At 39.7% G+C, this 27,998-nt stretch overlaps 1 pseudogene; it reads right to left on the bottom strand.

The window, feature by feature from the left end:
* Positions 1-4: 4 nt before the first annotated feature.
* Positions 5-27,342, bottom strand: LOC136175977 (RNA-binding protein EWS-like; annotated as a pseudogene).
* Positions 27,343-27,998: the final 656 nt, after the last annotated feature.

The raw sequence follows: 27,998 nt of genomic DNA, 5'->3' as shown, positions 1-27,998 counted from the left end.
AAGCTCAAGGCTGAGAGCGCCCGAAACGCACGCCCGCACCGAAGCCGTTTCCAGCGGAAAATGCGAGGCCCGCGGAAACGGAGAACGTCCCTGCTCGCCGCGACTTGACAGATGCCTTATGAGCCCATTGATTGTGAAGTCCTGGTTGGCTTTCTGGGTCTGTTGGCTCCAGACGAACCAGGTGGCTTAGATCCTGGACAGATCTCGGCCGCTTACCAGGGTAAACTTGGAATCCAAACCTAGACCTCCCTGCTGCGTTCTTGGGGACACCATTCTCAAGAGAATGCAATGAAAGGTGCCCTGGATCGGTGCAGTGATCCCTGGCCAGCCCTCATCTGTAAAATGGGATTCATTGTTCTTACTTCAGATTCAGTGGTATAGCTTAATGACATGATTATATACTTCAGTTTCTCTGGGGCTGTGGTCCAAATGAGATTATAATAATAGTTACATTGCCTCTTTTTCAGCTTCTGTGTTAGGGCTGCTTACATTTAAATTCTTAGAGATTTTTCTACAGACTTAATCATTTAAGGTTGTATTTACTGATCTGTCTTTTCCTAGAATGTAGATATGATTCCATCAGACAAGACTAGAAATAGATTCAGATCAGAGACAACCCTTCTGTGTTGTAATTACTGTCCCCTTCAGTTCTGATGGAGAAGGAAATGGCAACGCACTCCAGTATTCTTGCCTGGAAAATTCCAAGGACAGAGGAGCCTGGAAGTCTCCATGGGGTCACAAAGTGTCAGACATGACTGAGTTACTAACACTTTCTTCATTTTTGATACTTGGTTACCAGATCAAAAGATTTGTGTCAGACTTTATCTTCCCTTAGAATGAGTTCTTGACTAAGAGAATCCTCAGTCCTTCTGTAAGTGGACTTACACTGAGCATTAACCTTGGTTGTAGATGCAAAGTCACAGTGCCTGCCTATGTCAGGCTCTGTGGGAAAGAAACCTGTGCATCTCACCTGGAAACGTGGCTCATGTGAATGGAAGACCAGGGAAAATGCCCTTCTCTGAGAATTGTTCAAAGTCTCTTCTCAGATGTCTGAACTTATTAGGATCCAGAGAGATTGTGAGGATTGAGGGGACAAAAGGTCACATTTTGGTTTTCTTTTTCAGTACTGGTTAATAGTCACGTAGAGGCTCTAGGATTTAGTCTTAGCATATTTCAACTATCCACCCCAGCATTAACCTCCTATTTATTAAACACTGATATTATGAGACAACTAGTTTAGCTTATTATTACATCATAGCTAATAGACTAGTATTCATTGGGAGGACTGATACTGAAGCTCCAGTACTTTGGCCACCTGATGTGAAGAGCCGGCTCACTGGAAAAGAATCTGATGCTGGGAAAGACTGAAGGCAAAAGGAGAAGGGTGGTGGCAGAGGATGAGATGGTTAGATAGCATCACTGGCTCAACAGACATGAATTTGAGCAAACTCTGGGAGATAGTGAGGGGAAGGGAAGCCTGGCATGTCCATGGGGTCACAGAGAGTCAGACACAATTTAGTTACCGAACAACAACAGCAGCAAATAATCGACTAGAAAGGAGGCGTGCATTTGAACCTCTTGGAGGGAACAATCAGTGGAAATCTAACATTTTCTTCATCTGCAAATAACTTCAAGATTAATACAGTATTTCACATAATCACCTGGAGTTCAAACTTCTGAGATATTCTGTTGCATCCAATCCCTGTGAAGAATGTGCCAGAGAAGTCCCTCCACCCCAGGGCCCAGAGCCCCCGGAGAGCAGAACAGGATGTCCCTGGGCCCACCTCAGAGCCGGCCCAAAGGGAGTGCTCAGTAAATGTCATCACGTGGCCTTCGGCACTTCTTTCAGTGAGTGTGTAGGGCAGGAGAGGAATAGCACACAGCAAAGGCCCCCACTTTCTTGGAGAAGCCTGGTACAAAGGGAAGTTTGTAATACTTTCAAAAGGGCAAGGTGTTGTAAGACCTTTAAAAGTTAGGAGATGCAGAAATCTGAACTATTTCTGACTGTTACTTGAGGTAAAATAAATAACAATTGTCAAGCAATGACAAAGAAGGAGAAAATGCCAGAAATGGGGGGAAAAATCAATTTCAATGTCAAGGAGCAGAGGGGTTCAAGGAAATGAAACCCATTTCTACTGCAATTTTTTTTAAAAAGTTAGAATTTACAAATATAAATGAGAAGATTGACTCGGTACAAGTTTACCAAAAGTTGTGGAATCCTAGTGATTGGGATGTCAGTAAGTAACAAGCTGAGGCTGTTTTGCTTTGTTCTTTTAATGTAACATGATATTCAATTATTACAGAATCAAAGATCCCAGAATAAACACTTCCATATGGAATGTGTAGTTGGAATATATAAATATGTAATGGGAAATAATTATCCATTTGTTAAAGACTCTCAGCCTATTGGTAGTTGAACATCTAAGTGAGATGAGAAAAAGCTGGTCACTATAAGAAAACAAAGATACGGATTTAGAATAGCAAACCTAAGAGTAAGACTGATGGAGAGTTCCTATTGTTTTAACTCAGGAAAGCGAGGGCTGAGAGATGATTTAATATGTGTCTCCAGTCTATAAAGGGTCATTATCTGGTGGTTTATGACCATCTGTTCTTTACCTCCCCTAAGGATGGAAAAGAGGAAATGAGCTTAAACTACAGGAAAATAAATTTAGGCTAGACCAAAGGGACTTCCAGACTAAGGTCTGTGCAACATTGCAAGCCTGAGCGGTTGTGGCATTTCCTCCCCTAACCTCGTCTGGGAACAGACAGGAGGCATTTACCCATCTGGGATGAATTCTACATAGCCCAGAGGGGATAAATCCATGAATATTTTCAGACTGTAAATATTATTGATGTCACTTTGATGTAACTTATTCTCTTCTGCCTTAAACCTTTGGTCTGCATAGAAGTCCTTCTTACATCTTAAGTAAAGGGTTTATCTGTTGACTTCAATGACCCATGAACTTTCCATTGATTCAGCACTAACATGTGGACTTGTCCGTTCACATCCTTCTATTCTGTTACCCAAACTCTTCCTATGATAAAACCTTAAGCATCCCCTTGCTTGGCACCTGCCCATATCCGCAGGCCTCATAAAGCCCCAGAGTCTCAGCAGGCTGTACCAGGCTGGCATTCCCTCCTGCCCTAATTGTGCAAAGCCACAGTCTTCAAGCCTGACCTGGCTCCTCCCCACCGGTTTCTGTTCACATGCATCTACTTCTCTCCAGGATGCTATTACCTTCCTTGTCTGGGTAGACAACTAGGAAATTTTCAATTCCCTACTCAAATGTTTCAGCATTTTGAAAGGTCTTCTGTCTTTCCTACCGAAACCTACATTCTCCTCCCCCAAATTACAGTCCTTTCAGCACTTAGAGGCCCAGGGAGAATTTAGCATGTATTATGGTGAGCTTCAGTCCGCATTTCCATCAAGCTATAGTAGTAGACATAAGAGCAAAAATAAAGATAATTTTGATCCCCTATTGCCCTACTGGCCAATAAATGTTTATTAAATAGCAAGAAGAAAGAATAAGTGAATGATAGTTAAAGAACTGTGAGGCTGTTCTCTAACATTAAGGGTAAAAATTATTACCACTGATGAAAACTAAAACTAAAACTGTAGTAGAGCAATAGAAAAAACTTGAAGATTGCTTTCATTTTATTTCTACTTGTTTTATTCCCCAAGTCAAGCATTGATTTACATTTGACACTCTGCTTGGGTTAGTGCTGTTAACAAATAAGTATTTGCTGATGATACAAGCTAGTACTTGCATTTGTAATGTTTTCCTGTCCTTTGCTGATATTACTGATATCTGAGATTTAGCCAACTTATATATATATATATATATATATATATATATATCGCTTCGGCAGCACTATATATATATATATATATATGTATATATATATAATGAGCTTCTGTGGTAGCTCAGACAGTAAAAGTGTCTGCTTCCAATGCAGGAGACCCGGGTTCAATCCCTGGGTTGGGAAGATCCCCTGGAGAAAAAAATGGCAACCTACTCCAGTATTCCAGCCTGGAAAATTCCATGGATGGAGGAGTCTCGTAGGCTACAGTCTATGGGGTCACAAAGAGTCAGCCACGATTGAGTGACTTCCCCTTCACTTTCAAGCATAAAAATCTTTCATGGAAGCTAAAATATGTTTTTGTTAAGCAGCACTTTGTGAAGCAATGTTTGAAAGCTGGGTAAGGGAAAAGTAATTTCATAAGATAAAATTAACAATAAAAATATTCAATTTTACTTTCATTTAAATTCATTTTATTAATACTTCAGTTAAATAAATACATGGGCTTCCCTGGTGGCTCAGATGGTAAAGCATCTACCTGCAATGCAAGAGACCTGAGTTCGATCCCTGGATTGGGAAAATCCCCTGGAGAAGGAAATGGCAACCCACTCCAGTATTCTTGCCTGGAGAATCCCATGGTCAGAGGGGCCTGATAGGTTATAGTCCATGGGGTTGCTAAGAGTTGGACACGACTAAGTGACTTCACTAAATAAATACATACTCTCCACTTCACTGAATTCTCAGACCTGGATATTTGGAAAGTTTGATGATAAATTAAAGATTCTGTTCTCAGAAAGCTTACAATCTAGGACAGGAAAGACACCTACACAAATGACAGTAATATGAGGGAAGGTGAAATCAGAGAAAAACTCACATGGAGTGACAGGGACCAAACAGTGGGCAGAAGGGGCTTTTTGAGAACGTGGCATTTGAAACAGGTGTCTAAGACTGAAATAGATTTCAACAGGAATTGGGTTTGATAGGTTAATCCACAAAGAGAGCAGGAGCCAGCAGGATAATTAGGGTGTCTTTGGAAAAGTCAAAACAGCGAGGCTGGGATACACATAACTCAGTCTGAAGGAAAGATAAACCAGCATACTGATGATGAAGATGAGGATTTGGGGCTTAACTCAATAGTTGATGGAGAGATGCTGAAGGTATTGATTAAGAGAGTGATCAACACATGTGGATGTCCTGAAATAGGAGGAAAGAAGTAGAGGAGATTGATGACCACAATCTATTTGAGAGACAATAAGACCTGGATGATAACAGGAAACATTGGAATGACAAAGAGAAAACCAACCAAGATATTTTGTAGAGAAAGAAAAAAATCCACAGAATTAGCCCACTACTGGATGAAATGTGAGAAAGAACTCACAGAGAGAGTCCAAGAAGGGTCTGAGAGTCCCATCTGGGTCCCAGGGAGAAGATGCCGCAAATTAACACAATATGGAAACCACAGGGGAAGAGATATAAACTGAGTTTAGGTACAAGGGTCAAATGCTAATAGAACATGCAGATGGAACTACTCAGCACACACTGCTAAAGCTGGGCCTCTCCTAGGCAGCTTAGGGTAGAAACCTGAGAGTCCTCTTCACAGAAACGATGCCTGCAGGTATGGATTTTCCTCTTAGGAGGTCCCTACACTTTGCAGGAGGCACAATTTGCTTCATTTCTCTTTTACTGACATCCAGGAACTAGATCATCAGCATTTTCAGCTCTAAGACATGTGCTAAAAGCAAACACAAAATACATTTATGAAGCCTTTAAAATACATGAAATTCTCTATAAATGTACAGTGTAAATTGATAATTATAGCTCTGTTCTGGATCATGGGCAAGTAGGAAACAGGAGACTAGAATGGTAATTAAAAAGACATTAAATTATTCACAATGGTGTGTGTGTGAGAGAGAGAGAGAGAGAGAGAGAATGAGGGAATGTGAATGTATTTTTTCAGTACTCAGTGTGAAAATGCATCAGTTTTTCTTTATTCTGAGGGTTGGAAAAAGTTCATGTTTTGAGAAGGGTTACTTTTATATGCTATAGTCTTTGTAATCTGACACCTACAAGACAGTGTTTAGAGGTATGCAATAAAATTGCACTTTTTGAGAAGCCGTTTCTTTGCTTCCTTCTGATAGTTCTTCAGCTTGACATAAGGCTTAATACCCAGGTGAGAAACGATAAAATACATTTTACAAGCGTAAAGACACTCAAGAAAAAAGACTTTTCTTCCTATTATTTATTCTCTGTTCTGTGTGGTTTTATTTTTTCCAATTCTGAAAGTCTCAAGGTCAACTTTCTTTCATAAACCAAAGTGGAATCATGGCTACACTGAGTGTAGTCAGGTCTCTGACCGTGCTGTTTTTCACTACAGTGATATAAAACATGTATATCATTTATTTTCTTTTACTACTAGTAAGATGCTACTTTTCTCACATGTAAAAATCAACTTCCTCTTCATTCATTTAATTTAATCTCCATGTTAATGATTATAACTAGAAAATACTTCTTTTGTACATACAACACATGAAAAATCTCTTGGCTATGAACCTGTCTGACAAGCTCATTAAAAGATACTTACATTGTAGTGGGGATGCCCAGCTGGCCTTCTTAATAAGCTCTTCTATTTCTGAGTATGTCCCTTTAATAAGTTAAACAGGTACGTCATGAATAAATGAAATTAACTTAATAATTCCTGGTGTGAACAGGGTTGCTTGACCTTTTAAGGATTTCTGGCATTGCTGTGAAAGCCACATATGGGAAATACATTCTCATATGTATTTGATGATGAAAACAGTGGCAATAATGATTGGCCTGGAAAAATCATTTTAAAGTGTGTTTAATAAGGATCCATCAATGACATTGAATGACCCAGAATGAGTTTCCAGTTCTCACATGATTTAAAAACACTGTTCTAGCACCATCATCTGGACAACCTCAGTCTTTCCAAAAATACAACATTAGTAAAACACCCCTATACTCATTTTCTTTAAAAACACAGACTATACTCTGGTTTTAGTAAATATTTTTTTTTAGTTTTAAGTATCATATCATAATTGTTTATCATTCTTTCAAAATATCTGACAATTTTCTCAGAGTATGATACCAAAAATGAAACATCAATAAAAATGAAGTCAAGAATTCCTAGATAAAATGAGCAATTGTTTCACAATTTCCCCTCAATTTTTAGTAAAGTTATCATAATGTTGTAGTGCAAAATTTTATCTCACAAAAGCTGATGTGACCTTTGAAGTTTAAAGCAATAAATAGTTGTGGAGGAACTGCAGTAGAGAAGCATCTCAAAGTAAACTGAATCTGTTTTGGATATAGATTCATTTGTATTTTTTTTTAATTTCCACATATAAGTGATAAAATGCAGTATCTGTCTTTGATTTATTTCACGAAGTATAGTACTCTCTAGGTCCATGCATGTTGCTGCAAATGACAGAATTGTGTGTGCGTGTGTGGTGGGAGATTAGTTGCTAGGTCATGTTCAATTCTTGTGACCCCTTGGCTCCTCTGTCCATGGGATTCTCCAGGCAAGAATACTGGAGTGAGTTGCCATTTCTCTTCTCTTGAGTCTCCTGTATTTGCAGACAGGTTCTTTGCTGTTAGTGCCACCTGGGAAGCCCATAAGTGATGCCATGTCATAGGTATGACATACATTTTTTTACACTGTCTATCTTATTTCACCTAGCATAACGCCCTCGTTTCATCACTGTTGTCACAAAAAGCAGGATTTCCTTCCTTTTTTAAGACTGCATAGTATGCCTATGTGTGTGTGTCTCTGTAATATACACATATCTATATCTATGCATGTGCATGCCCAATAAGTTGCTCTAGTCATGTCCAACTCTGTGTGACCCTTTGGACTGTAGCCTTCCAGGCTCCTCTGTCCATGGAATTTTCCAGGCAAGGAAACAGGAGTGGGTTGCCATGCCCTTCTCCAGGGTATCTTCCTTAACCAAGGATCGAGCTTGAGTTTCCTGCACTGTAGGCAGATTCTTTACCATCTAAGCTACCAGGGAGGCCGTGTGTGTGTGTGTGTGTGTGTGTGTGTGTGTGTGTGGGTGTATCTTCTGTATCCATTCATTTGTCAATAGGCAATTGGTTAGCAGCCATGTCTTGGTTACATAGAAAACAAATTATGGTCATCAAAAAGGAAATGGAAGGGAGGAGAGACAAACTATCAATGTGGTATTAACAGATATGAACTACTATGTGTTATATAAAATAGATAAGAAACAAGGATATACTATACAGCCCAGAGCATTATACCCATTATCTCATAACAAGTTATAATGGAGCATAATCTGCAGAAACACTATGCTATATACCTGAAACTGACATGATATTGTAAATCAACTATATGTCATTGTAAAAAAAATAATAACATAAATGGTAGGTCGGATATGGCAGAGTATTGTGGAGCAGGGAATTCTTTACCTAATACAGAAGGCATGCCAACATATCCACATGTTAACATGAAGATCAATACTTTTAAAATTAAACTTTTTATTTTGAAATCATTGAAGGCTCACATGTAGTTGTAAGAAATAGTACAAAGAGATCTCAGGAATCTTTTACCTGGTTTCCAAGGTGGTGACATCTTGCACAGCTATAGAACAGTAACACAACCAGGAGGATGTTGACATTGATACTGTCAAGATATGATACATTTACACCACTACACGGATTCTTCATGTAAGCTTCTGACACTGGCTTTTTAGAAAAGATCAACTTTTTAATGTATTTAATCTTTATGTACATTTTGAAAGAAATTCTATTCAGTTTTTCCTTAAACCAATCATGGCATCAAATACAATTTATACTTATATTAACATTCTGCATAATTTTTTACTAGCTTATACAGGGATAAAACACACATAGAATGAAGCCTTCTGGATTATGTTAAACAACACTATACCTCACCTTCATCAGAGTACAGACACCAGAAGAGGAAGATGATATGGGAGGACGGAGGAGACAGGCAGGCATGGGCCGAAGTTATGTTACTGTTCTAAACAAAATTTTCTAAACCAGATTATGCCATCAATCAAAATGGTCCAACCAATGTAGATTTCTCAAAATCCCCAATGGGGAGAGGGATGCTATAATTGTATACATATATATTACTCTGTAAGAACCTTTTGGGCTTATGTGAAACAGATTGCCTCTCCAGGTTCGATGCATGAGACAGGGTGCTCAGGGCTGGTGCACTGGGATGACCCTGAGGGATGGGATGGGAAGGGAGGTGGGAGGGGGATTCAGGATGGTGGACACGTGTACACTCATGGCTGATTCATGTCCATGTATGGCAAAAACTACTAAAATATTGTAAAGTAATTAGCCTCCAATTAAAATAAATTAATTAATTTTTAGAATTAAAAAATAAACCTTTTGAGCTTTTCTGTATGCCACGTGCACTCAGGCAGGCCACAGTTCAAGGGTGATGGGACCAAGATCTTCATCATTACGCTCAACAGTTCCAAGTATAAACAGAAGTTGAGGACAGACATTGTGGAAAACAGCTGCATTCCTTATCTGCAGTAAATACTCCATGAATTTCAAGACAACTGTTCAGAAGCAATTAGTTAAAAACCTGGGATTGTTAGAAGGGTTCTGTGTGTTACATCCCAAGTCTATTACCCACAGAGGCTTTCAATCTCTGGAAGCTATGAAGGGAACAGAAAGCTCTAGTTTCAAAACCATTCTTTATTCTCTTCAACCCAACCAAGTATACTGGCAAGGAAGAAAGCAGCCTGACGCTACAGACATGCCACAGGGATGACATTTCCATGTTTTGGAGGACAGCTTGGGCTTATCAGATTATCCACGGAAATGAAGAAATAAATGTCTTACGTTTTTCTGTCCTTCTTTCCATTGAAAATCTTATGGATGAAACTAAATTAAGGAAAAGGTTTGCACTTATCCCTGTTCCCTGGGGTTCTCCTTCCTGCTCACCTCTGCCCATGCCTCCACAACTGAATCCCCCTCTTCTCCTGCCTGGGTTATCGGGGTCACTCACGCTCTGGTTCTCTTCTAATCCGGAAAATCCTCCAGACTCTTGCCCATCATCACCGTTGCTCCTGGGGTGGTCCCGTGGGCATGAACTCTGCGTCCCAGCTGCCGCTGAATTGGCTGTATTGACTTGGAGCCTGACTACGGGATCCCATTTGGGGCTGCCCCAGAGCTGCTTTGTCAACCGTAGCAGCCACTCTGCTGTCCGTCGCTGCTCGCTTGCCCCCAGGTGTTCTGCTGGAACTGCTCTGATCCTAACTAGCCAGCTGTGCAGAGGACTAGCTGGTGGGAGGATAGGATGGTGGGGATCAGGCTGGCTTCACGGGATAGCTACCTGGGGGAGGCTGGGCTGCTTGTAAGCCTTCGTGCTAGATTGATGCTGCCTTGTCTCAGGGGGTTTGTTACCATCCTACAGTCCTGCCGGCCCCGTGGCTGCCAGCTGTCGCCCCAAGGCTGGGTGAGCAGACTGAGTGCCACATGCAGACAGCGGTGTAAGAGGCCCGGGGGTAGTAACTGTGGCCGTGGAGGCATCACAAGCCTCGGGGCCGTGCCCCTGGACAGGCTGATAACGCGCCCGCGCGCCCAGGGAGAGTCCGTCCGTAAGAAGTCGTGTGGGCGGTGTGCACATAGGGCGCAGTGGTCTGATCCCGAATATGGGTGACATCAGGGGGCTGTTCAAAGGGCCCGTAGCTTCGTTGCCATATGCCCGGGTGGTCTGGGCACATCCTTGAGTGGGGTGGCTGGTGGAAGCACTGTAGCCTGCTGGGCTTGGTTGTGGCTCCTGTAATGCGTGGTCACTATCTCCCCTTCCTTCTCTTCTCAGCCTTCCTCTTCCTCTCTCACTTCCTCCTGGTGCTGCGGGCACAGACGTGAAACCTGCAGTCCTGGGCACTACAACTGCGCCAGCCAGCAGGGGTGGAGGAAGCAGGGGTGGACCACAGCGATCTCTGATGTTCTCTGGAGATCCGTCCAGGTGGTGTGTGCGCTGTTGGTGAATAGCATTCCACCACTTGTCCAACGAATTTCCCGTTTAAGGACAAATGGGTTGTTTCCAGCTGGGAACTACTATTAGTAAAACTGCTATAAAAATTCTTTCACTGGTTCTTTTGTGTGAACACACCTCTGTTTCTCTAGGATAAATGCCTGGGAGTTAAAATACTGGGTCATATGGAAGTTGCACGTTTAGTTTTTAAAGAAATTCCAAACTATTTTCCTGAGTGCCTGTGCCAGTTATATTTACACCATCAAAGTGTGAATGATCCAGGGTCTCTGCATCTTCCCCAGCATTTAGTGTTGCCTACTAGGCATTTATTTAAGCCATCCTAATATCCTAGTGTTTATTAATATCAGGGCTTCCCAGGTGGCTCAGCAGTAAAGAGTCTGCCTGCCAAGCAGGAAATATGGGTTGGATCCCGGGGCTGGGAAGAGCTCCTGGAGAAGGAAACGGCAGCTTACAGTAGTTTATCTGTTACCTGTCTTCTCATATTACCAACAGGGTCTTTCACAGGTTCATTGATTTTATAAAGTCAATTTTTAGTTTTTCTTTCATGGATTATGGTTTTTATGACAAGTTTTAAAACTATTTGACTAGGCCTAGCTTTCAAAAATCTCCTGTTTTCTTCCAAAAGTCTTGTAGCTTTATATTTTGTATTTAAGTCTGTGATCCATTCTGAGTTAATTTTTTATATATACTTAGGTCGAATTTTTTTTAAATATTTTTTTCTTATGGAAGTCCAATTGGTCAAATACCAGTTTGTTGAAAGAAAGTGTCTTTTTTCCAGTTAATTGCTTTTGCATCTTTGTCAAAAATCACCTGGAGTGGGTCTATTTCTGGGTTCCCTGTTCTGTTCCTTTGATCTATGTGTCTATCTTTCTGCCAATATCATACAGTTTTGATTACTGTAGCTATATAATAATTCTTAAAATTGGGTAAATCCTATTTTTCTCTTATCAAAATTATTTTAACTATTCTAGCTCCTTTGGGTTACCATGCTAGTTTTAAAATACTCTTATGTATATTTACAAAAATTAGTTCATTGCTAGGATTTTGATAAGAGATGTGTTCAATTTGTATGGCATTTGGAGACAGTTGACAGCTTTACTATATTAAGTCTTCCAATCCTTTGACACTGTATTTCTTTACATTTATTTAGATCTTTTATTTTTTTTCATAACTGCTTTGTAGTTTTCAGTATAAAAGTCCTGTGCATACTTTATTACATACACAGTGAAGTATTTAATTTTTGAGCAATTGAAAATGTTATGTATTTTTTATATCGGATTCAATGTATTTATTGCTTGTATATAGAAATACATTGGATTTTTGTGTGTTGATCTTCCATGTTGTGACTTTATTGAACCCACTTATTTCTTGGAGTTTTTGCTAGATTTCTTGAGTTTTTTTTATTGAGGCAATGGCATCATCCACCATTTCTTCCTTTCTGGTTAGTATGTCTTTTATCTAATTTTCTTGCTTTAATCCCTGGCTAGAACATTCAATATTATGTGAAATAAGAGTGATGAGAGTTATATCCATATTTTATTTTTTATATTAGGAGGGAAAACATTCAGTTTTGCAACATTAAGTATAATGTTGAATTATAGGAGTGTAGTATTTTTGTATTTGTTCTTGATAAATTTGAGGAATTTTTTTTTCTTTTTCTACTTTTCTGGGAATTTTCATTATGAATGAGTATTAAATATCATTCAGTGTTTTTCATGCATTGACTGATATGGTCATATTCTTTAGCCTGTTAATGTGCTGGATTCCATTGGTTGATCTTCAAACACTGAACCAGCCTTGCATCTGTGAAATAAACCACATTTAGCAATGGTGTATATGTACTTTTTAATATATCACTAAATTCTGTTGCTAATATTTTGTTAAGGATTTCAATATTAATTTACATCCCAAATACTGGTCTACGGGTTTTTTTAAAATTTTTCTTGCATTTTTCTTGCATTTTGTGGGGGAAGAGATAAATGCCTTTATCTAGTTTTGGTTTCAGAGTAATAATAGTGTCATAAAATGAACTGGCAAGTATTTCCTCCTCTCTGTTTTCTGGAAAAGATTGTGTAAAACTGATGTTAGTTATTTTTTAAAGGGTTGAGAGAATTCTCCAGTGAAACTATCTGTGTCTCAAAATTTCTTTTATGGAAGTTTTAAAGTTATAAATCCAATCACCATTATGGCTGTTGGTCAATTTAAATTATCTATTTCATATTAGGTGAATTGTACTAGTTTGTGTTTTTGAGGAATCAGTTCACTGCCTCTAAACTTTCAAATGTGTGCATATAGAGCTGTTCATAGTATTTCCTTATTATTCTTTTGATATATGCACTATCTGCAATAATATTCCCTATTTCATTCCTCAGTTCAATTCAGTGCAGTTCAGTAGCTCAGTCGTGTCCGACTCTCTGTGACCCCATGAACCACAGTACACCAGGCCTCCCTGTCCATCACCAACTCCCGGAGTCTACTCAAACCCATGTCCATCGAGTCGGTGATGCCATCCAGCCATCTCATCCTCTGTCGTCCCCTTCTCCTCCTGCCCTCAATCCCTCCCAGCATCAGGGTCTTTTCCAATGAGTCAACTCTTTGCATGAGGAGGCCAAAGTATTGGAGTTTCAGCTTCAGCATCAGTCCTTGCAATGAACACCCAGGACTGATCTCCTTTAGGATGGACTGGTTGGATCTCCTTGCAGTCCAAGGGACTCTCAAGAGTCTTCTCCAACACCACAGTTCAAAAGCATCAATTCTTCGGTGCTCAGCTTTCTTTATAGTCCAACTCTCACATCCATACACTACCACTGGAAAAACCATAGCCTTGACTAGACGGACTTTTGTTGACAAAGTAATGTCTCTGCTTTTTAATATGCTGTCTAGGTTGGTCATAAGTTTCCTTCCAAGGAGTAAGTGTCTTTTAATTTCATGGCTGCAATCACCATCTGCAGTATTTCATTCCTGGTTCTGCTAAATTTTATCTTTTTTCCCCCCACTTTGTTCATCTTGTTGGAGGTTCATTGCTCTTTTTCAAAGAACCAACTCTGTTTCTTTTCTTTCTTTATTTGTTTTTTTTTTCTTTATTGATTTCTACTCTTATCTTTATTATTTTCTTCCTTCTGCTTATTTGGGGTTTATTTAGCACTTTTTTCTAGGTCTTGAATTGGAGTTATAAATTTGAGACTTTTCACATTTTCTCCTCCAAATTTTCCAAAATTGAGCAAAATTTCCCCTTCAGGAGTGCTTTAGCTTTGACCTGCAAATTGTAATGTCTCATATTTTCATGTTCATTCCATTCCATGAATTTAAAATTTTTCCTCTTCAGATTTTTTTCTTTGACCTATGGATTATTTAGTAGTATGTTTTTTAGTTTCCAGGTGTTTGGAAATTTTTCTTTTATCTTTCTTGTATTGATTTACAGTTTCAACCCATTGTGGCCAGAGAACACACTGTATGTTCAATTATTCTATGTGTTGAAGTTTGTTTCATGGCACAGTATATGATTGATCTGGGTTTATATTCTATGAGCCCTTGAAAAGAACATGAATTTTGCTATTGCAAGATGGAGACGGTTGGATGGCATCACTGACTCGATGGACATGAGTTTGAGTAAGCTCCAGGAGTTGGTGATGGACAGGGAAGACTGGTATGCTGCAGTCCTTGGGGTCGCAAAGAGTCAGACATGACTGAGCGACTGAACTGAACTGAATAACCTCCCTGTATCATTATATTTGAATTTTTTATAGACAGCACATTGCTAGGTCATGTTTTTAGCCCCCCTACCGATGTCTTTTTTCATTATCTTTTTCCTCCTGTTGTTTCCTCCTTTCATCTATTCTGCCTCAGATACATAGGCCTTGCTGCTTTTCCTCGGACTGAGTAGGCATGTTTCCCTCAGGGCTTTGGCTTTCACTGGTACCTCTGCCAGGTAAGGTGTTTCCCCTCACATAGCTTGTCCTGGCATTCTCCCTAGGATTGCCAAAAGTTACCACCCCATATAAAAACAGAAATTACCACTCTCACCACACTTCCTCTTCCCCTTCTCCAATTTGTCTCTTAGCAGTTGTTTCTAACACACACATGTTTTTCTTATTCCTTTTATTTGCCATCTATATCTTCTACAATAATAAAAGCTCTACTACTAAATCTCCAGTGCCTAGGGCATGGCCTGACTCACAGGAAGTGCTTGATACTTTGGTAAATGAGTAAGAGAATTAAAGAACTGACCCTAGCGACTCTCCAGTTGTGTCTACGCATTCCTTCACTCTGGTTTGTTCCCCAGCAGCACTGACCAGCTTTCACATCATCCCACAAGACACACTTTGGAATCGGGCCCCAGACCTCTGCATATGCAGCTCCCTTGCCTGGAATCTGTCTTCCTCCTCTTCCCCACCCCTGCTCTCCACTAAGCCAACTCAAGCAGCAGTCAACACTAGCTGGAGAAGCTTCCTCTGACCCCTTAGACTAGGTCAAGTTTGTCAGAGAGAGATTTGTTGAGCGCAGGTGATCACATTTTCTAATTAATATTTGCTTGGTGGATTATTTGATTAATGTGTGTCTCTTCCACTGGACATTAAGATCTATGAAGACAGAGACTATGCCTGATTGGCTCAGCATTATACCCCTAGCCCTTTGCTCAGTAACTGACACATAGTAGATAATAAATATTTTGCAAGTTAATGAAACGACAAATCTTTGATAAATGAGTTCTCATTTTTAAATGATTTAGCTTCCAGCAATGATGAGATAGATTAAGAGTGGAAAGAGGAGTACTTTTGTAACTGTTGGCTGTAGAGGATTCACATGTTTATAGAAGTTAAACTAAACAGATAAGAAAATGTTTGAGTCCATGAATGTGTCAGTGAAGCGGGCATTGGATCTCTTCTCTTAGTGAAGTTCAAGTTAGCTGCTGAGACCTAGAGGGAGTGTTGTGAAGATACTCATGTTTCTAATCCACAGCACTATTGACATTTTGAAATGAATGTTTCCTTGTGATTCGGTTTGTGCTATGCATTATACAGCATTCAGCAGCATGCCTGACCCCTACCCACCAGATGCCAGTTTCACCTTCTGCCCTCAGGTGTGACAGCCTGATTGCCTTGTTGTTGTTGCATCACTAAGTCATGTCAAACTCTTTGCAGCACCATGGACTGTTGAATGCCAGGCTCCATGGTGTTTTCCAAGTAGGAATACTGAAGTAGATTGCCATTTCCTTCTCCAACCTAGGGATATTTCAACCTAGGGATTGAATACAGATCTCACGCATTGGCGGGTAGATTCTTTACCACTGAGCCACCAAGGAAGCCCCTGATTTTCTCTAGATGTTGCCAAATGTTCCTAGGGAGCAAAATTGCCCCTGGGTGGCAACACCATGATAGATTTTAAGATTTGAGAAGGTTTGAAAAAATTATGAGGAATGAGAGAGTATAGAGAGCTCATAAATGAGGAACAAAGTGAGTGTAACTATAGTTGAACTGAATAATGACAATTTGAAACATCTGACAACCATGCTAATCTGTAAGCGCCTGAAGAACTATGGACGGAGGTTCATGACATTGCACAAGAGGCAGTGATCAAGACCATCTTCAAGAAAAAGAACAGTAAAAAGGCAAAGTGGTTGTCTGATGAGGTCTTAAAAATAGCTGAGAAGAGAAGAGAAAGCAAAGAAGGAAAGGAAATTATACCCATTAGAAAGCAGAGTTCCAAAGAAAAGCAAGGAGAGATAAGTAAGCCTTCTTCAGTGATCAATGCAAAGGAATAGAGGAAAACAATAGAATGGGAAAGACTAGAGATCTCTTCAAGAAAACTAAAGATACCTACTGAATATTTCATGCAAAGATGGGCACAATAAAGGACAGAAATGGTATGGGCCTAACAGAAGCAGGAAATAATAAGAAGAGGTGGCAATAACACACAGAAGAACTATACAAAAAAGATTTCCATGATTCAGAGAACCACAATACTGTGATCACTTACCTAGAGCCAGACATCCTGGAATGCAAACTCAAGTGGGCCTCAGGAAGTATCACTGTGAATAAAGCTACTGCAGGTGATGGAATTCCAGGTGAGCTATTTCAAATCGTAAAAGATGATGCTGTGAAAGTGCTGCACTCAATATGCCAGCAAATTTGGAAAACTAAGCAGTGGCCACAGGACTGGTAAAGGTCAGTTTCCATTCCAATCCCAAAGAAGCAATGCCAAAGAATGCTTGAACTACTACACAATTGCATTCATCTCACATGCTAGTAAAAAGTAATGCTCAAAATTCTCTAAGCCAGGCTTCAGCAATATGTGAACCATGAACTTCCAGATGTTCAAGCTGGATTTAGAAAACGCGGAAGAACCAGAGATCAAATTGCCAACATCCTTTGAATCATCAAAAAAGCAAGAGAGCTCCAGAAAAATATCTACTTCTGCTTTATTGACTACATCAAAGCCTGTGACTATGTGGATCAGAACAAACTGTGGAAAATTCTTAAAGAGATGGGCATGCCAGAACACTTTACCTGCCTCCTGAGAAATCTGTATCCAGTTCAAGATGCAAAGGTTGGAACCGGACATAGAAGAGCAGACTGGTTCAAAATTGGGAAAGGAGTACATCAAGGATCTATATTGTCACCTTGCATATTTAACTTAGATGCAGATTACTTCATGCAAAATTCTGGGCTGGATGAAGCACAAACTGGAATCAAAATTGCAGGAAGAAATATCAATAACCTCCGAAAGGCAGATGACACCGCCCTTATGGCAGAAAGCAAAGAAAACCAAAGAACCTCTTGATGAAAGTGAAAAAAGAGAGTAAATAAGTTGGCTTAAAATTCAACATTCAGAAAACTGGGATCATGACATCCAGTCCCATCACTTCATGGCAAATAGATGGGGAAACAATAGAAATAGTGACAGACTTTATTTTCTTGGGCTCCAAAATCACTGTAGATGGTAACTACAGCCATGAAATTAAAAGATGCTTGGTCCTTGGAATAAAAGTCATGACCAACTTAGACAGCATGTTAAAAAGCAGAGACATTACTTTGCCAACAGAGATCTGTCTAGTCAAAGCTTTGGTTTATCCAGTAGTGATGTATGGATGTGAGAGTTGGACTACAAAGAAAGCTGAAAGTCGAAGAATTAATGCTTTTTGACTGTGGTGTTGGAGAAGACTCTTGAAAGTCCCTTGGACTTCAAGGAGATCCAACCAATCCATCCTAGAGGAGATCAGTCCTGACTATTCAATGGAAGGACTGATGGTGAAGCTGAAACTCCAATACTTTGGCCACCTGATGTGAAGAACTGACTTCTTGGAAAAGACCCTGATGCTGGGAAAGTTTGAAGGCAGGAGGAGCAGGGGACAGCAGAGGATGAGATGCTTGGATGGCATCACTGAGTTGATGGACATGAGTTTGAGTAGGCTGCAGGAGTTTGTGATGCACAGGGAAGCCTGGCGTGCTGCAGTCCATGGGGTCACAAAGACTCAGACACAACTAAGCCACTGAACTGAACTGAACTGAGTGAATTTGTAGTGCACCAAAGTATCAGTATATGTGACTACACTGTTTGCCCCAGAAGTGCATAGTGACATGGATAAAAGGTGAAAAATGCAACTAATGGACTGATCTAGGTTTGGAATTTCTGCTAGCTTTAGCCAGTGAAACAAACATGTGAGGAAACAAGGTATTAAAATATTTGATTAGGCTTTTGATAGATATGAGTTACAGGGAGAGGTAGAAAGAGACATAGCATAATATTCAGTTCAGTACAGTTGCTCAGTCCTGTCTGACTCTTTATGAGCACACGGACTGCAGAACACCAGGTGTCCCTATTCATCGCTAACTCCTGGGGCTTGATCAAACTCATGTCCATCGTGTCGGTAAAGTCCTCCAACCATCTCATCCTCTGTCATCCCCTTCTCCTCCCACTTTCAATCTTTCCCAGCATCAGGGTCTTTTCAAATGAGTCAGTTCTTCACATCAGGTGGCCAAAGTATTGGAGTTTCAGCTTCAGCATCACTCCTTCCAATGAATATTCAGGACTGATTTCCTTTAAGATGGACTGGTTGGATCTCCTTGCCATCCAAGGGACTCTCAAGAGTCTTCTTCAACACCACAGTTCAGAAGTATTAGTTCTTCAATGCTCAGCTCTCTTTATAGTTCAACTCTCACATCCATCCATACATGACTGTTGGAAGAACTATAGCTTTGACCAGATGGACATTTGTTGGCAAAGTAATGTCTCTGTTTTTAAATACGCTGTCTAGATTAGTCATAACTTTTCTTCCAAGGAGCAAGCGCCTTTAAATTCATGGCTGCAATCACCATATTCAGTGATTTTGGAGCCCAAGAAAATAAAGTCTGTCACTGTTTTCATTGTTTGCCCATCTATTTTCCATGAAGTGATGGAACTGGATGCCATGATCTTAGTTTTCTGAATGTTGAGCTTTAAGTCAATCTTTTCACTCTTTTTCAACTTTCACTTTCATCAAAAGGCTCTTTAGTGCTTCTTTGCTTTCTGCCATAAGGGTGGTATCATCTGCATATCTGAGGTTATTGATATTTCTTCTAGCAATCTTGATTCCAGCTTGTGTTTCATCCAGCCCAGCATCTCACATGATGTAATCTGCATATAAGTGATATCAACTGGGTGACAGTATACAGACATGATGTACTCCTTTCCTCATTTGGAACCAGTCTGTTGTTCCATGTCCAGTTCTAACTGTTGCTTCTTGACCTGCATACAGATTTCTCAGGAGGCAGGTAAAGTGGTCTGGTATTCCCATCTCTTTAGGAATTTTCCACAGTTTGTTGTGATCCACACAGTCAAAGGCTTTGGCATAGTCAATAAAGCAGAAGTAGATGTTCTTCTGGATACTCTCTTGATTTTTTGATGATCCAACAGATGTTTTCAATTTGATCTCTTGTTCCTCTGCCTTTTCTAAATCCAGCTTGAGCACCTGGAAGTTTACAGTTCACATACTGCTGAAGCCTGACTTGGAGAATTTTGAGCATTACTTTGCAAGCATGTGAAATGAGTGCAATTATGCCGTAGTTTGAGCATTCTTTGGCATTGCCCTTCTTTGGGATTGGAATGAAAACTGACCTTTTCCAGTCCTGTGACCACTGCTGAGTTTTCCAAAGTTGCTAGCATATTAAGTGCAGCACTTTCACAGCACCATCTTTTATGATTTGAAATAGCTCAACTTCAATTCCATCTCCTCCACTAGCTTTGTTCATAGTGATGCCTCCTAAGGCCCACCTGACTTCAGACTCCAGAATGTCTGGCTCTAGGTGAGTGATCATACCTTTGTGGTTATTTGGATCATGAGATCTGTTTTTATACAGTTCTTCTGTGTCTTATTGCCACCTCTTCTTAATATCTTCTGTTTGTGTTAGATCTGTACTGTTTCTGTCCTCTATTTTGCCCATCTTTGTATGAAATATTATCTTGGTATCTTTAATTTTCTTGAAGAGATCTCTAGTCTTTCCCATTCTATTGTTTTCCTCTATTTCTTTGCATTGTTCACTGAGGAAGGCTTTCTTATCCTTCCTTAAATGTTCTTTGGAACTCTGCATTCAGATGGGTATGTCTTTCCTTTTCTCCTTTGCATTTATCTTCTCTTGTTTTCTCAGCTATTTGTAAGGCCTTCTCAGCAACCATTTTGCCTTTTTGCATTTCTTTTTCTTGGGGATGGTCTTGATCACTGCCTCCTGTACAATGTCAAGAACCTCTGCCCATAGTTTTTCAGGCACTTTGTCTATCAGATCTAATGCCTTGAATCCATTTGTCACTTTCATTGTATAATGGTAAGGGACTTGTTTTGGGTCATACGTGAGTGTTCTACTGGTTTCCCTACTTTCTTCAATTTAAACCTTAATTTCGCAGTAAGGAGTTCATGGTCTGAGCCGCAGTCAGCTCCTGGTCTGTTTTTCCCTTGTATGCCAGGTCCCCACTCTGCTGTCTGTTAGAATCACATGGGGAGTGCTGCAAAATCCCAGTGCTCAGGTCAAAATCCATCCTAATGAAATGAGTATTGATGGGCATTGTGCTAAGTTTCAGTAGTTTTCAAGGTTTCTAGATGATACCAAAATGCAGGAAAATTTGGAAACCACTGGGCCTATTGCTTGAAACTCTACAACGTATTTGTCAAGGTGCAGTCCCATAGCCAGCATCCTTGGCAAATCTAGGGAATCTATTAAAAACACGAATTCTCAGATTCTGCCTTAGACCTGGGCTTCTCAGGTGGCACCAGTGGTAAAGAACTTGCCTGCTAATTCAGGAGACATAATAAATGCAGGTTTGATCGCTGAGTCAGGAAGATCATCTGGAGGAGGAAATGGCAACCCACTACAGTATTCTTGCCTGGAGACTCCCATGGACAGTAGTAGATCCACAGGGCTGCAAAGAGTCAGACATGACTAAAAGGACTGAGCTCGCACGCACTAGGTGATGAATGCACATTCAATTTTCAGAACCATTATTCTAAAAAACAAAGAGAGCATTTTGGTGATGTGTTAGAGATATTGTTTGGAAGTAGTTCATCCTCTTTTTTGTCCTCATCATATGTGGGAGGTGGAAAAGTAAATATCTTTGGGAGCCTGTTTGGCTTCCACATGCCACGGACAGGACATTCTTTTAGAACATATGTCAGACACACAGCTTTGTTTTCTGTTCCTGCACCATAGATGAGTGCATTGTCCTTTATATGAGAGGAAATGTTACTAGGAGATGCTCAGCATCATGTTTGCATCACCTCACAGAGATCCTAGACAACACATTAAAAAGCAGAGGCATTACTTTGCCAACAGAGATCCACCTAGCCAAAGCTTTGGTTTTTTCCAGTAGTCATTTATGGATGTGAGAGTTGGACTATAAAGAAAGCTGAGTGCCAAGAACTGATGCTTTTGAACTGCGGTGTGGAGAAGACTCTCGACAGTCCCTTGGACTGCAAGGAGATACAACCAGTCCATCCTAAAGGAAATCAGTCCTGAATATTCATTGGAAGGACTGATGCTGAAGCTGAGACTCCAATACTTTGGCCACCTGATGTGAAGAACTAACTCATTTGAAAAGACCCTGATGCTGGGAAAGATTGAAGACGGGAGGAGAAGGGAATGACAGAGGATGAGATGGTTGGATGGCATCATCGATGCAATGGACATGAATTGAGTAAGCTCCGGGAGTTGGTGATGGACAGGGAGGCCTGGCATGCTGCAATCCATAGGGTCTCAAACAGTCGGACAAGACTGAACAACTGAACTGAACTGAACTGAACAGAGATCCTTCCTACTCATCATTCAGGCTTGTGAACAAATCCCGTAGGACACTCTCAGTTTGCCCCCAGAGAGGATTGTACAAACTGATGCTTCATTTCTCAGGCTTCAGAATGCTAATGTCTGAGTTTTCTCTGCTTGAGATTTGGGCTGGGATGTGTGTGTGTGGTGAGGGAATGAAGGTTTGCCATCTTAGACAATCCTAGGGCCCACTAATTTGCATAAGATGCGATATAGCCAAATTGTTTTTCCTGTCTTTAATAATTTCCTTGTTTGCCTGGGTTGGAATCCTTCTACCTAACTTTGTGCATGTGTGTTAGTAGCATTCTTTCTCATTTTCCTGTAAGGAAAAAACTACTCTCACAGTCTTTTTAACTGTAGTTACCCAAGGCTGCCAAGAAAAGAATTTAGTAAACTGCAACAGAATCTTTGAATACAAATAAATACAGGAGCTTATTGAATAGCATTCGGAACATAGACCAGTTTCCACTTAAGAATAAAAATAATAATTTGTGTAGAGTTCAAGTTCAAAATTCACTTGTTGAGAGATTTTCTTCCATGTATGTATGGGCAGAAGTACATTATATAAACTGAATTAGTGAAATTTAAAAATGAGGATAATGATCTACTATGACAAACATAAAAATAAAACAGGAAAAAGAGGAAAAAATGTACTTCCTTAAATTTTTTCTTTGTACATTGTATTTAGATCATTTCTGCAATGTTATCTTTACAACATTAAATGCTAACCTTCACAGATGGTGTCATTTTTTTTTACTGACTTTGATTCAGGTCCTAAGTACAAATCATATGCATGTAAGTTCCTAGCACACTGTAGAGTCGAGTCTCACAACAGGATATTTTCCCAGCATTCTGAACTATCCAGGACCGAAACAATCACTTGGAAAGGATACAAATAGGGTATCTTAAGCAACCAAGCAAGATGTCTCAAATTATTGGTTCTAGAGCAGTGGTTCTTACTGCTTTCAGCTTAATTCAAACAATAGTTGCAGGCCTCCTAGAATAGTTCATTACTTATTAAGAATTTGGCACCCAAAGAAATCCTTAGTAAGGAACTTGGAAGTGTTCTAAAAATTTAATTTATTTTATCCTCACAAATTACCTATGAGATTGATACTTACTATTATAAACTCATTTTACATAAGAGGACATTGAAACTTAGAGAAAGTAAGCAACTTAACCAAGGCCACCCAGTTGGAAAGTAAGAGTTGGAATTGAAACCCAGGAAATCTGGCCCCAAGAGTCTGTGTTAAACCACACTGCTATACTATGCTTCCTTCCACTAATAAATAAAACAGACTATGAATTAATTAATACATTTAAATCAACTGTTATCAATATTCTTAAATACAGATATGTATTAATTGGTGCAGATGTAATTGCAGTTTGGGACCATGAATTTTACCTCATTATAACTAGTCTCAAATATATCTTTATTAATCAAAATAGAAACCATTACAATCACCACATTTTTGCCAACAAGAGTAAGTTTGCTTATTCCTGTAGCATAGAAATCCATGATTCTGGATTTTATGAACTCTTGGAAAGCATTTTTCTGACTCCTGCTGGTTGTGGAAGCATTTTCCCTGCAAAAAAGTTGTGGAGATGTTTGAAGAAGTGGGTCCAATGGCAAAACATCAGGTGAATACAGCAGATGAAGCCAAACTTCATAGCCCTATTCACCAACTTTTGAAGTGTTCATTGTGTGACTTGGGGCCGGTGTCACTGTGGAGAAGAATTGGGCCCTTCCTGTTGACCAATGCTGGTTGCAGGCATTGCAGTTTTTGGTGCATCTCAACAATTTGCTGAACATACTTCACAGATGTAATGGTTTTGCCAATTCAGAAAACTGCAGTGGCTCGATCAGACCAACAGCAGACCACCAAACAGTGAGCATGACTTATTTTTGGTGAAATTTTGGCAATGGGAAGTGCTTTGAAGCTTCCACTTAGTCCAAGAATTGAGCTGGTTGTCACCGGTTGTCATATCAGTTCAGTTCAGTTCAGTGACTCAGTCATGTCTGACTCTTTGCGACCCCATGGACTTTAGCATCCCAAGCTTCCCTGTCCATCACCAAATCCAGAACTTACTCAAACTCATGTCCATCAGGTAGGTGATTGTATAAAATCCACTTTTGGTCAGGCATCATAATCCAATCAAGAAATGGTTCATTTTTGTTGCTTAGAATAAGAGAAAATGACACTTCAAAATGACAACTTTTTTTTTTTTTATATTTGGTCAGCTCATGAGGCACCCACTTATCAAGCTTCTTCAGCTTTTCAATTTGCTTCAAATACCTAATGAGCATAGGATGTTCAATCTTGAGTTCTTCAGCAACTTCTCCTGTGGTTCTAAGAGGGTTAGCTTCAACGATCCTCTCAATTGGTCATTGACAACTTCCAATGGCTGGCCATTGCCCTCCTCATCTTCAAGGCTCTCAGTTCCTTTGAAAAACTTCTTGAACCACCACTGCACTGTACGTTTGTTAGCAATTCCTGGGTCAAATGCATTGTTGGTTACAGCAAGTAATATCATTAGCAAAAGAATGTAAAAAGAGAAATGTGGATTAAAATGATATGTAATGTAACCATATTTATTTAAGAATATATTTGAATATCTGGCAAAGTTCAACAATGCAAAATTGCAATTACTTTTGCACCAACTTAATAATATTTGTCTATTAGAAATTAAGTGACGCTTACTCCTTGGAAGGAAAGTTATGACCAAACTAGATAGCATATTAAAAAGCAGAGAAATTACTTTGCCAACAAAGGTCTGTCTAGTCAAGGCTATGGTTTTTCCAGTGGTCATGTATGAATGTGAGAATTGGACTGTGAAGAAAGCTGAGTGCCGAAAAATTGATGGTTTTGAACTGTGGTGTTGGAGAAGATTCATGAGAGTCCCTTGGACTGCAAGGAGATCCAAGCAGTCCATGCTAAAGGAGATCAGTCCTGAATATTCATTGGAAGGACTGATAATGAAGCTGAAACTCCAATACTTTGGCCACCTGATTCAAAGAATTGACTCATTGGAAAAGACCCTGATGCTGGGAGGGATTGGGGGCAGGAGGAGAAGGGGACGACAGGATGAGATGGCTGGATGGCCTCACCGACTCGATGGACATGTGTTTGAGTAAACTCTGGGAGTTGGTGATGGACAGGGAGGTCTGGCGTGCTGCGATTCATGGGTTTGCAAAGAGTTGGACACAACTGAGAGACTGAACTGAACTGAATAATATTTGTATTCTTTTGCATGTAGATTTTTAAGCAGATAGGGCAGGAAGGCCTCAGAGAAATTATCTGGCGTGGCTTTTTTGATACTAGAAAATATTTTTGGCCTAAACCATTTTGTGATCTAATCCCAGCCACAATGCTTGTCCTTAAATAAATCTCAGTAATTAATAATCTTAAAGGAAAAAGAGAAAGCAAGAACAAGAGAAGTAATAATAACAAAGACAAAAGATCAGTTGTAAAGATTCCCAGTTCTGATACAATGGAAAAGATTAGACTGAAGCACATTATTGAGCTGTTTTGCAGCATCCAAACCCCCTTGAGTGCTCAATCACCAGATCAACCTGAACCTAGGGAATGATGATGTTGACCTTTTCTGACCCTCATGACCTTTTCTGACCCTCATGACCTTAACCAACTAAAGCTTGGACTCCGTCAACCTTTACCCCAATTCTTTGCTGAATTCTCCTTTGCACAGGCCCCTTCGTGAATATGCATGTAACCTTGGCTTAAAAATGTCTCAATTTTGTTGTCCAAGGAGACACTGCTTTGGGAAAGATCTTCAGTATTCTCCTTATTTGCTTCAAGTAATAAATCCTTCCTTGTTTTTGGCTTGGTTGTGTCCTTTGGTCACCAACAGGTGAATCCAGTCTTCCAGTAACAGTTTCACAAACCTAACTCTTCTGCTTCCCCCAACACTGTCTGGAATCCATTACCCAAAAGCTCAGAGATATTGCTTTCAGGAGAATTTCTTAAACCTAATGCAGCAATTATGCATTTTATACTTACTAGACAAGATTCTAATGAGCTCATTCTAATGGAGCTAGTTTTCAACTCTATAGCACATTACTCCCATTTTAGTGGGTAAAAACCTTGGGTTTTGACATCAGAATGCTTTATTTTAATCTCTGGCACTGTCAACTTGAATACCTTACTCAGGTTAGTTAACTTATCTAAATCTGATTTCTCACATATGAAAGGTTCATAGAATACATATTTCATGTGTGATGAGGATTAAATGAGACAGTATGTGTGAATCACATTGGTCCATGGTGAGCCTCTAATAATGGCAGCTGATAATGGTTCTGTACATGGTAGCAACAGTAGTAGTATTGACAGGAGACTATGAAAATTTTAAAGATGTTCATTAATAGCCTGGCAGCCTTACAGTCTATTGTTAAGGTCAATAATCATACATATATTTTTTGAGCTTGGCAATACTCTTCAGAAACTCATACATCTTTGGAAATATTCATAAAGGTTTTTTAACAGCACTACTTTATAAAACGGTAAACAGGAGTTTTTAAAGAGGTTTTAGGATCAGTTTTTGATAAATCATGTAGAAAGCAGAATAAATTTCTCTCACTGCTCTTAGACACAGGGAAGACACAAATTTTCCTCACATTCCATAATTGTCAGAGTGACTGTTTCATCTATTGTCTGCAGTTTCTTCACATTATCCCCTCAGGTGGTATGCCAGACAATTTCTTTTGCAGTCTCCCAACATGAATTTTTGGATTGTCAATCAAGGCCACATATAAAAGACAGAGGATCATATCAGATCAGTCTGTAGGCTGAAAATGAAATAACTGGTAACATTCATTACCAATTGAAAATGTATTTGCACAAAAGATATACTTACAGGAATTATTCAAATGTAAAAATCTCAGTTGAAAGAAAGGAATCACTGCTGATCACATGTCAATCACTTTTCAATGCTTTAATTCCTTTAAAAATTTCCTCATCTTCATGACTATGTGAAAGATATGCTTTTCAGAATGCAATCTTTATTAATGAGCCATAAATATAGTCTCCTCACTGCCTGCTGCACCATTTGGTAAAAGAATCCAGAGAACAAAGATTCAAATTCATGAACAGGAATTTGAACCCTCATTATATGTGTTTTGTGATTAAATCTTGATTATTTCACCATTTATGAGAGATGCACCAGCACGACAGTGAGCTGCCTCTGTGCCTTCCTTCTTTTTCCACTCACCGACATGGCTATTTAAAGAGAAAGCTGCAGAAGCGAGCCTGACATGGAGAGCCAAACAGTCCTGTATGTTAGTACAACCTGATTTTATTTTAAAAATTGTTAAGTAAGAGGGTAAAAGGCAGAATTTTGCCCCTAAATCCAGGTGCTTATCACCATGAGGATGATTGTCTTCAATTCTGAGAAGTTGTTGGCCTCATTTGAGGTCAACAACTTGGTTGCCAATGAGGAGGTAAACCCCAGGGCAAGTGGAAAAGTGCATTCATCAGGTTTGAAAGAAGCAAAGTCTCTTCACTCTTGAATTCTTTCTTTGTACCATGGAAAACATAAAGCATCATCTTTACACACAAACACAAGAATTCCTCTGCATGTCCTGTCAGGACTAACTTTCTGTTAGGCCAGTTGATGGCCCCTAAAGGTATTATGTGAAGAAAGTCAATGAAGCAGTAGGATCCTATTCTAAAGACTGTTGGGCTGAGTCAAATGACTTGCATTTTAGTCACATGCATCACTTACTCGCTGTTTGGTGTAGGCAGTCTCAGAGGTATGAAGAGTATGCCAGTAGCATGAGCATTATTGTGGTTCATATACATAGCATGCTCAGAAGAGATCATGGAACTGGCAACCTAGAAAGTCTTTAAGAAGAAAACAGAATTTGAAGGGTA

Source organism: Muntiacus reevesi, chromosome 9, assembly GCF_963930625.1.
Source record: "Muntiacus reevesi chromosome 9, mMunRee1.1, whole genome shotgun sequence".
In the NCBI taxonomy this organism is placed as follows: Eukaryota; Metazoa; Chordata; class Mammalia; order Artiodactyla; family Cervidae; genus Muntiacus; species Muntiacus reevesi.
Note: the sequence above shows the minus strand (reverse complement) of the source record. Positions and strands in the feature narration are given on the sequence as shown.